Raw genomic sequence first — 10,417 nt, 5'->3', positions numbered from 1 at the left:
ATGAACCAGTAAACAAACCATAGTCCCTCTCCCTCACAGTAATGAGTTTCTAATATGATGTATTCTCCTTCTGAAATCTAAAATGCCTTGTCAAGATGTATGTTCCTTATTGATGCCAGAAAAATCATTTCCAGAATATGAATTGGATGTCTTTATTAATGGTTGGTGGGGGAAATGCATGAAAATACACCAAATGGTACATGGAATTCTTCGTTCCTGGGTGCACACGGTAGGCTCTTTATGCTCATAACCCATTCAAGTTGGATTTCGTTTTTCATGAGCATTGTAAGGGAGCCACAATTATGAGTGGCAACTTGATTAATATGCAGTGTCAAGTCTTTTATATTCTTTAATGAGACTTTATTCTGTAATCAATTTCTTATTTATAAAAAAGGCTAAAATCAATTTTAACTTGCAATTACCTCTGTGCTTTGTGACTCAGACACTAAGCCCAACTTATTGAATCAAAGAAATTATTTTTGGCAAAATATTTTCACTAAAGTTTTTTGTAAAGGGCAATTAACTGCAAAAAGGACTTAATTTGTTTCTTTTTAACTGAAAAGATACTATCTGTTTAAAACAAAGATAATCTTTTATTAATATTTGCTTTACTTAAACATCTGTTTAATACCTTTATAAAGTCATTCTAAATTTTTAACCTAATGCAGGCTATCCATGTCAACATTTTTCTCAGATGTGTAACATGAAAGATTTACCATGTGGATGAGAAAGTATACAGTCCCTTCATAATGGCATGTGAACCTATTTGTGTAGTAGCCACAGTTAAAAAGCAGTCCTTAACCGGCAGTATAGTGTATTCTGGGCCTTCACCTTCAAAATTAGTAGGGAACATTTACCAAGGGCATAGGATGTGCCAGGCATGATGCCAAGTGCTTACAATACTGATCATTTTATGTATGGGGAAACAGGCTCAACAGGGTTAAGTGTCTTACAGGAGGTCATACTTGTGAATATCAGGCTCTTAAATCAACCAGGTTTTTGTACTCCTTATATAATATGGCCTAGCAGCAGCAAGTATAACCTCAAAATCTCTGCTGTCAAGTACCTCTCAGAAGCCTGAAGGAAATACTTAGGTATCTAAGGCAGTTCCCATAGCTGCGTTGTGGACCATTTTCATTTGATAACCTGAGATGCTTTAAGTACTCTGGGGCCCTACTCTAACTGATTGTGGTTCAGTAGATCTGAAATGGATCAGAAAGGAATACTCACTAAAAAGCTAAGTAATGAAAGTGTGGTGGAATTACTAAAAGACCTAGCACTTGTCATATGCCTGGATGAATCCCCAATCATGCCTCAGAATCCTTACCTTTAAGACAGGGATAATACCTATCTTCCAGGGTGTGGCAAGTGAAAGTAGACTGCATTTAAAACGGTATGATTTGTGGGCTACAACAGTAAACAGCTATTATAGGTATTCAAAGACCAACGTGGAAAGGTTACAAACATGGGTCTTACCACTTTAGTTTTACAGAGCCCCACTTGCTATCATATCTCTAAGAGTTTGGAATATATAAATTATGAGGATTTCAGGTTAAATAGAAGGTATGTATAATAAGTTTATATTATTTTAACATATACAGTAAGATTAATTTGTTTTATGGCAATCATTCTTGACAGAATGAAAATGAAAACTCAAAACACATGTAAACTGGGGCCTCTTCATTTTATAAATTTCCTTTTACTCAGTTTAAATTTTATCTTACTAATTTTTTTTTTTTTAAACTTGGGCTGTTCTCAGTTTCTACGTCACGGGCAAATTTGATTAAAAAAATTACTTTCTGCTTACATATAAGATTGAAAAACGAATGTTGACAAGGCAGAGCTACCTACATCCATGTTGATACTGATTCATTAAACAGCACAGTGCTCTCATTAAACCAGCTACAAATTCATTTAATTGCAAGATATTTAGTCCTTATCCTCCATCTTGTTTACAGGGATTATTCGTGTGAATTTGGTCAAGTGCTTGATGTGATCTTCACTCCTCTCTGTAATGGGGAAGCTACATGACATGAGCATAGTTGGTCTTTGTGCATTGATGCTGCCTCCTAGTGATCACTGCTTTCTTTTCTACGTGTCCACAGACTTTAAAAAATAGATTTTGGAATTTTGTCAGGGACTTGTGTCAAGCTATTAATGCATGCTAGATAATTGCTCAAAGCTGTGGATATACCAGGGAACAATATTAACAAGTCTCTTGTCCTTGTGAAGCTTATATCTATCTATGTAGTACCTCAAGCAAACCATCCTGACTCAGAAATTTACTGTCCAAGGTCATGAGTTGTTTCATCAAATTCTTTCAGAACTCTACGATAACTTATGGGGCTTGAGTTCATTTAAAGTAACTAGAAACTGACTTTTTAAGTGGATATAATTCATATGAATCATTTTCCCAACATTTTTTTCTGTTTTAGGATTGCAGAGTCTCTGTAGGTTGCATAACACTAAGGATAAAGGCAAACTAGGACTTGACAAGCAGTCTTCTATCATTAGTTAACAGTATACCATCTGCTGCCTACTATCATCATTTGGTGAATGGAGAAGGAGAAGACTATTCTTTAAGACATCTTTCAGATCTTTTCTTAGGTTTAGCATTAAAAAAGCATCCAATTTTTGTACTGATTTTTTGTTATGCCCTTTTACTTCCATCTTTTTTGTACATCTTTCTTTTTAAAACATCCTTTTATTTTATAAATGTATTACTTGCCAGAAATGACACAGGTCAAGTATTGGTAAAACTAGGATCAAAATCCCATCTTACTATTTCTACTCTGGTGCTCCTTCAGCTCTATGATGTGGCTTCTTCTGTCTTATCATAAGGGTGATTTTCAATTATACTGTAAACATTTTGTTTTTAGTTTTCTTTTCCCAATATGCTGGCTTTACAAATACCATATAATGAAAATGGTACCAACTTGTTACTATATTTGAAGTATGTTGAAAGGAAGAGAATCCAGGAGCAGGGGTTGGGGGTAAGAGACATCTCAGGGGTTACAACACATTGTCATTTATGAAAACAAAGTATTGATTACTACTTTATCTATGAAACAGAATGAACAAACTCTAGGCCCAATCAGGTTTCTCAGGAAAAAGAATTTTAAAAGCAAACATATAGCTAAATCAGATTTCACGAAGTATCTCTTAACTTGATCCTGTATCTGGATACTATTAATGCAAAGATACTATGGGGAGAGGAATGGATTTGGGAGCCTAGCAGGCTTGGAATTAAATTATGGTTCAGCCACTTCTTAACTATGGGATCTTGGGCCAATTAATCAATCTCCCTGAACAGCAATTTTGTAATTAATAAAAAGAAGAAAATGATAGCATGGCATCCTTGCAAAGCTAATATGATGGTTATGCAGAGAGTGTAAGTTAACCACATAATATGGTATCTAGACCAGAGTAAAACACTGAATAAATGTTAGTTCCATTTCTTTTCATTTCCCTATTTAAAAGGTAATGAATTGAAGGAGTAAAACCATATGATCACCTCAATAGATGCAGAGAAAGCTTTCAACACCCATTTATGATAAAAACCCTCCAGAAAGTAGCCATAGAGGGAACTTACCTCAACATAATAAAGGCCATATATGACAAACCCACAGCCAACATTGTCCTCAATGGTGAAAAACTGAAACTATTTCCACTAAGATCAGGAACAGACAAGGTTGCCCACTCTCACCACTATTATTCAACATAGTTTTGGAAGATTTAGCCACAACAATCAGAGAAGAAAAAGAAATAAAAGGAATCTAAATTGCAAAAGAAGAAGGAAAGCTGTTATTGTTTGCAGATGACATGATATTATACATAGAGAATCCTAAAGATGCTACCAGAAAACTACTAGAGCTAATCAATGAATTTGGTAAAGTAGCAGGATACAAAATTAATGCACAGAAATCTCTTGCATTTCTATACACTAATGATGAAAAATCTGAAAGTGAAATGAAGAAAACACTCCCATTTACCATTACAACAAAAAGAATAAAATACCTAGGAATAAACCTACCTGAGGAGACAAAAGATCTGTATGCAGAAAATTATAAGAAACTGATGAAAGAAGTTAAAGATGATACAAACAGATGGAGAGATATACCATGTTCTTGGATTGGAAGAATCAACATTGTGAAAATGACTCTACTACCCAAAGCAATCTACAGATTCAATGCAATCCCTATCAAACTACCAATGGCATTTTCCACAGAACTAGAACAAAAAATTTCACAATTTGTGTGGAAACAAAAAAGACCCCGAATATCTAAAGCAATCTTGAGAAAGAGAAATGTAGCTGGAGGAATCAGGCTCCCTGACTTCAGACTATACTACAAAGCTACAGTAATCAAGAGAGTATGGTACTGGCACAGAAACAGAAATATAGATCAATGGAACAGGATAGAAAGCCCAATGATAAACTCACGCACCTATGGTCACCTTATCTTTGATAAAGGAGGCAAGAATATAAAATGGAGAAAAGACAGCCTCTTCAATAAGTGGTGCTGGGAAAACTGGACAAATACATGTAAAATAATGAAATTAGAACATTCCCTAACACCATACACAAAAATAAACTCAAAATGGATTAAACACCTAAATGTAAGGCCAGACACTATCAAACTCTTAGAGGAAAACATAGGCAGAACACTCTATGACATAAACCACAGCAAGATCCTTTTTGACCCACCTCCTAGAGAAATGGAAATAAAAACAAAAATAAATTGTACCTGGTGAAAATTAAAAGCTTTTGCACATCAAAGGAAACCATAAACAAGACGAAAAGACAACCCTCAGAATGGGAGAAAATATTTGCAAATGAAGCAACTGACAAAGGATTAATCTCCAAATTTTACAAGCAGCTCATGCAGTTCAATGTCAAAAAAACAACCCAATCCAAAAATGGGCAGAAGACCTAAATCGAGATTTCTCCAAAGAAGATATACAGATTGCCAACAAACACATGAAACAATGCTCTACATCATTAATCATTAGAGAAATGCAAATCAAAACTACAATGAGATATCATCTCACACTGGTCACAATGGCCATCATCAAAAAATCTACAAACAATAAATGCTGGAGAGGGTGTGGAGAAAAGGGAACCCTCTTGCACTGTTGGTGGGAATGTAAATTGATACAGCCACTATGGAGAACAGTATGGAGGTTCCTTAAAAAACTAAAAATAGAACTACCATACGACCCAGCAATCCCACTACTGGGCATAGACCCTGAGAAAACCATAATTCAAAAAGTCATGTACCACAATGTTCATTGCAGCTCTGTTTGCAATAGCCAGGATATGGAAGCAATCTAAGTGTCCATCTTCGGATGAATGGATAAAGAAGATGTGGCACATATATGCAATGGAATATTACCAGCCATAAAAAGAAACGAAATTGAATTATTTGTAGTGAGGTGGATGGACCTAGAGTCTGTCATACAGAGTGAATTAAGTCAGAAAGAGAAAAACAAATACTGTATGCTAACACATATATATGGAATCTAAAAAGAAAAAAAAAGTGGTCGTGAAGAACCTACGGGCAAGATGGGAATACAGACGCAGACCTACTAGAGAATGGACTTGAGGATCTGGGGAGGGGGAAGGGTAAGCTGGGACAAAGTGAGAGAGTGGCATGGACATATATACACTACCAAACGTAAAATAGGTAGCTGGTGGGAAGCAGCTGCATAGTACAGGGAGATCAGCTTGGTGCTTTGTGACCACCTAGAGGGGTGGGTTAGGGAGAGTGGGAGAGAGATGCAAGAGGGAGGAGATGTGGGGATATATGTATATGTACAGCTGATTCACTTTGTTATAAAGCAGAAACTAACACACCATGGTAAAGCAATTATACTCCAATAAAGACGTTAAAAAAAAAAGTGATGAATCAATCTATAAAGTCCTACCTGTTTAATGTCTTCTTTAGAACACTCTTCCATTACTAAAAAGTAAAATGAATTTGAATCAGCAACAGAAAAATACATGATAATATTAAGAACATAATACTCTTACACTTTGCCACAAAGTATCCCTTTGGAACACACCTGAAGAATATACCAGAGTGAATATTGATTATACTATTGGTAGGCAATTTGTGCATTAAAATCTCTCACCTCCCTACCATCACAATCATTATATGTCAGAGAATGTGATTTAACAAAATTTGATACCTAGAAGTGAATTACAGTTATCATAATCCTAACCTAACCCTGTCAAATCAGAAAATGGCATCATGACACAGAATTGGTATCACAATTGCAGAATAACAAATTTAAACAGCATGATGATTTTTCTGGAACTTTTGCCCTGGGGCAGTAAGAAGACAGCACACTTACTTCACTATAATTCTTTAGTCTAGGGAGGGAATGTAGGTAGAGACTGTTCAGTGTAGCATGAAGCCCCCATCATAAGGCCTAGAGTCACCATACTTCTCAGTATGGCGGGTGACAGAAAACAGATAAGAGATAATGATCCTTTCAAAAACTTTCCAGCTGCCAGGGGAGGGGAGTGCAAAAGACACCAATGTATTTACTTTTTATTTTTCTTCTCAGAACGATGCTAGTAAACTCATTTAGCCCTAGCCATTTTATCTACTTTGTGAATTGAATTCTGCAAATTTGGTTATTTGGTGTTTTCTCTCTCTTGGAGGAACAAATAAAATGTCCCATGTTAAGAACTTACCTACTCTGAACTAACTCTCACTGGAGGTTATACTTAATGAGGTAAGTTTAAGATGAATCATTGAGGAGGTGGTGGCAATCTGCCAGAGAGGAACCTGCCAGATATGCAAATAGCAATTGATATCAACATATTCAAGCTACCAGAGTAAGGCACCATGTGTCCCTCCTAGTGGAAGAGATTCTTATTTGCACCATGTAAGCCAAAAAGGTGTCATTTAAAAAAAGTACTTTTCAGGCTAGAGAAACTAGTTGTAGAAACTAGATTGTGTGGCACAGATTATCCAGGTTCATCTATCAAGGGAAGAGGACCAGTGAGGAGCATTTGAAACAGTATTTATCGTCAATATTGACTCTCTTTCCAATAAAGAGATGATAATGAAAGAGTTTGTGATTCTAGTTTTTAAGTGGTGACCTCTTGAGATTCTCTCTTCTTGGTGCTAGAGAGGCTGGACTCTTAGGTAGCAGGATGGGCCAAAGAGTCAGTGCAGTGTGATGTCACTTTCTAAATCCTTTCCATCATCATGCTTTGTCAGCTTGCCAGGCATTATGATGAGCCCTATGCCAAAGGACAAAGAAAACCTTTTCCATTAACTTGGCATTTTAAAAAACCATTTAAAAAGCTACCCACTGATCTTTCTATTACAGAATGTTGTCGCATGACTTAGCTGCCTTGAAAATTGAATATAAAGATCAAACTTAGACAATGTAGATACTACCCCCAAAGTAGAAACATATGGAAATACAACACAAATAATTTTAAGTGTATATTGAGGTAAGAAAAAGACTTTTTTATGCTCCAATATTAGAGAAATACCAGTATACTTAAAAGACACAAGAATTATTTGAGTGAATAAATGAATGAATGAAAATTATGTTTTCCTTAGAAAAGATTTCTGAAAAACTATAGAAATTAACTCTACTCTATAGCGAGTACCATGACAATCAGAACTACATCTAATTCATGCTTGTATTTTTGACACCTAGTAAAATGCCTGATGTATAGAAGATCTACAAAATTGAGACTAAACTAATGGTGGCTTCATACAGTTGTTCAGGTCATGCACTGCACAAGTTACCACCTCTAAGAGGCACCATTTTCATTGCAGCATTTTTGTCTTTGTGACATATTTTTGTACTTCTATTAAAACTTTGAGTTAGGTCCAGAGATGGGCTCTTTGTACATTTATTATACAAACATAACTCTTCTGGCTGATGGCAGTAAAGTATCTTGTTCTAACAAAATTAGTAAATGTTATGTACTGGATGCTTGTGCCCCTCCAAAATTCATGTGTTGAAACCCTAATTCCAATGTGATGATATTTGGAGGTGGGGCCTTTGGGAAGTAATTGAGTCATGGGAGCCCTCCTGAATGGGATTAGTGCCTTTATAAGAAAAGGCCAGAGACAGCTAGCTCTTTCAGCCATATGAGGCACCCTGATCTCAGACTTCCAGCCTCTGGAATTGTGATAAAAAATGTTTGTTGTTTAAGCTACCTAGTCTATGGTAATTTGTTATGGCAGTCTAAATTAATTAAGAAGTAAATCATAATGATTAGCCAACAAATAGTAGAAAAGTATTTTGTTCTAAGGGGAACAAAACATTCTCTTCAAATTATGAAAGAGAAAGGTCAATAATTGTTAATGTAGCCACATATAACTTGTGATTCTCAATAAAGAATTGCTTTAATAATTTCTATACTGATCGCAAAAGTAAATTAAAATATAATATCTTGTTTGTATTAGTGTACACCATCTAAACCCGATTTTTTTTTTTTTTTTTGGCTGCTTTGGGTCTTTGTTGCTGCGCGTGGGCTTTCTCTAGTTATGGTGAGCAGGGCCTGCTCTTCGTTGTGGCACACAGGCTTCTCATTGCGGTGGCTTCTCTTGTCGCGGAGCAGGGCTCTAGGCGCACGGGCTTCAATAGTTGTGGCACACGGGCTCAGTAGTTGTGGTGCACGGGCTTAGTTGCTCCGTGGCAGGTGGGATCTTCCAAGACCAGGGCTCGAACCCGTGTCCCCTGCATTGGCAGGCGGATTCTTAACCACTGCGCCACCAGGGAAGCCCTAAACCTGACATTTCTTATTGCAGTTTGTATTGTTTTCTGTTTGTTTAAAGTCCCAGTTTAAAAACAGGTGCTTTTCTTACGAATAAATCACTATGCCATTTATTATAAATGATTATGACTTAATAATCATTAGAAATAATTTGTTGTAAAAATAATAAACCCATTTTGTAACAAGTCCAATTTATTTGTAATTATAGAGAAACAAATGACATACATAATTACTTCCTAATTTGTACAAAGGCACCATATGGGTTTAATGAACTTAGTGAACTTTTGAAACTAAAGAAATTTCCCTTCAGACATTATTATTTTAGACTTTAACAATTACCTTCTTAAAAAACCACAAATTTAGAATTTCAAGAAAGAAAAACTAGCAATGAAATTTACATATTGATCTTTAAATAGTTCTTTCATTATCAAAACTTTCATAAGCCTACTTTCTGTATCTTTAGCAGGAACACCAACAGAAAATCCACTGAGAAGTTTTAACTGCATAGCTATGTTTGAGATGAAGCATACTGGGATCTCTTTTATTATTTTTCCTGAGAAATTACATGGGAATTGTTATTTAGGAAAAAAATGTGATAAATAACATTGCTCTTTTAATACTCTTATAAGGTACTAACCATATTACATAATACTCATGTGTCTGATAATAGAAGAGACAGCAGCTCATTATTCTATTAATAATAATTGTATAAAATTAGCATATAATTATCTATACATTTCAAATTTCTGAGCTGTACTAGCTTTATATTAGCATATAAGTGAAAAATTATTCTCAGGTCATCATGAATTGAAGGCGGTGCAGCTCATAAAATTAACCAGAGGTAGCGTGATATGACAGGAGGAGTCCTGAAATCCTGAAGCTTATCAGTTCTTGTCCCAGTTCTAACACAGCTAATTTTTTTTGGTCAAGTAATGCAAATGAGAGAGATGATGTTGGCCTGGACTACAGTGATATCAGTGGTCAAATTCTGTATGTATTTGGAAGTACTGCATGCAGGTTTTGCTAACTGATTAGATGTGGCCTTTGAAAAAGAAAGAAGTCAAGGATGACACTAAAACTTTTGACCTGAGCAACATGAAGAATGGAGTTACCTGCTCTTAAGTAAGATAGACAGTGACAGATTGGAATGTCAGGATGTCAACTGAGACATGTTAAGCACAAGATGCCTATAGAGTCTATAGACAACTGGATATGCCAGTCCGAAGTTCAGGGAAGGGAACCAGACTGGAACTTCCAGATTTGGAGTTGACATTGCATAGATGGTATTAAAGCCATGGGACTGAATGAGATCACCCAGAAGGGAATATGGATAGGGGAAGAAATCAAATGGATTCTGGATATATTCTGTAGTTAGAATTGACAGAATTTGCTGGCAGTTTAAATGTAGGTGTAAAAGATAAGATTCAAGGATGACTCCAAGGATTTGGGGGGAAAATGAAGCTAATCATGGACTGATCCTGGGGCTCTCCGAAATAGACTGAAGAGGAATGGTTAGGAGGGAAGGAATGAAACCAGGGAAGCATGACGTCTTGGAAGCCAAGTGAAGAAAGTGTTTCAAGAAGCAAGCAATAGATTAACATGATTAACATGAAAACTGAGAAATGGCAATTGGAGATCATGGTCAATCGTACTTAAAGCAGTGTG

The sequence above is a fragment of the Aethalodelphis obliquidens genome, unplaced genomic scaffold (genome assembly GCF_003676395.1).
Source record: "Aethalodelphis obliquidens isolate GAN/ISIS:26980383/991018 unplaced genomic scaffold, ASM367639v1 scaffold5, whole genome shotgun sequence".
Lineage (NCBI taxonomy): Eukaryota > Metazoa > Chordata > Mammalia > Artiodactyla > Delphinidae > Aethalodelphis > Aethalodelphis obliquidens.
The sequence above is the reverse complement of the archived record's forward strand: the minus strand, read 5'-3'. Positions refer to the sequence as shown.